Source organism: Epinephelus moara, chromosome 20 (genome assembly GCF_006386435.1).
Source record: "Epinephelus moara isolate mb chromosome 20, YSFRI_EMoa_1.0, whole genome shotgun sequence".
Taxonomy (NCBI): Eukaryota; Metazoa; Chordata; class Actinopteri; order Perciformes; family Serranidae; genus Epinephelus; species Epinephelus moara.
The window spans coordinates 10,398,124-10,399,887 of NC_065525.1; positions in this window are offsets into that span (position 1 = coordinate 10,398,124).

Below are 1,764 nucleotides of genomic sequence, written 5' to 3' on the forward strand. Positions count from 1 at the left end.
CAGGTGTGCTTGAGACAGGGGGTTGAATAATTTTGAGACTGCAGTAGTGATTAAAAGTAGCATTTTGTGTTGAATTTGGATAAAAACCATGGTAATATTAGTTTTATTAAACTATTTCAACTGTTGTTGTCTACTTTGTTTATTGCAAACAGCTGAAAAATTGTACATTTTGCCAATAAGCCTAATATGCAATGGGGGTTGAATAATTTTGATTGCAACTGTACTCATGGATAAGAGGCTTGTGCTTGTGCAGTGTGAGGTGTAAACATTAATGGTGTCCTCTTTTGGCTGAGCTGTAACGTTAGCTCATTTGGTGCTAGGTAAGCTAGCAGTAGATGCACATTTCCTTGTGCGTGGTGATACAGTTAGCGGTTGTAGTTCGGTAGTAGAAAATAGTTCCTACATGAAACTGCTCACAACAAGGTCTGTGGGTTATCTTAGGTACCAGGTTCCTGTAAAGAGACATTGCTGTTGAGTTGTTGTTTTTTTTGGCATTTTGAGCACCACAAGAGGGGTGACATCTACTTCCATTATACTAGAGAGAAAGCAGACATCTCTACGGCTGATATCTCCAACACTCAGCAACTCACAGTTAAACAATCTAGACTGATAAATAGCACACAGAGAAGAGGTAAAGTAGGGTATCTATTTTTGATTTGGGGGTGAACTGTCCCTTTAAGAAGAGGTCTAATTAGGGAGACCTGTGTTGGTGTGGTGTGTGAGGCTTTTAGTTTATATCAAATTGGAAACATTTATTTTCAAGTTAACATCACAAGGTATTTCCTAAATACATTATCTGGGCTTCAGTGTCATAAAACAATACTCAATGGAAAAGGTTGGATATTTTTTATGGCTTGTACCTGTGTAGTTTTTCATGTGCTGTTATGGATGTACAAACCAGCTGCATTTTTTTGGTTTTAGGAGGATACTCGGGCATTTGACCCTTATCACTGCATTAATATTTCATTTAAAGGCCCTGCACAGGTGTTGTTGGGGTCCAAACTGAGGTTGAGCTGTTGCAAAGTTATCCTGAAACTAAGTGAGGTCATCAAACTTGATGAACCAATACTGTGAAAGCTTTAAGTTGTCATGCCCTTAACAGGTTCAAACAGAGGAGAATCAGAGACACTAAGCCTAGTCTGTAGACACCCACACAGTCCTCTGACAAGCTCTAATCATGCACAGTAAGTGAACACATCTGTATGGGTGCAGCAAGAGTGCACAACTGAGGATCCAAGAAACTAAACTTACCTTATTCCTCTGCAGCTTAGATCTTAGACATCTTTATGAAAAGTTCTTCTGTAACACTGTGAAGCCAAGTACCATGGGATGAAAAAAATACAGTGTGCAGTGGCAATCAGCTGAACCCTCGAGTGAATTCTTCAACTTAGTGCTGTGCAAGGAAGCTTCTATGGTGAAGTTCTGCATTTAAACTCTAGATGGCGATGTACACCTGCTCTTTCACTTCCTCCACCACTGGGGCAGAATTTAAACAGTAAACACGTAGACATATATAAGTTTATATTTCCAGTTCCTCAGCCTCTCATGTTAGTTTCTAGTCTCACTGTAGTACTTCTTACTGTAATATTGACAAAGACTGACTTTCTGAGACTTAACGCAAGTGAGCATGATCATCCATTATACAAAAATACTCTACCACACTACTTACAATAAAAAGATTATAGTTACACAGAAAAATGAAAAATCTGCCAATGGTTAAGACATATCTAAGTCAGCAAGAGTTACATATTGTGTATGTATATG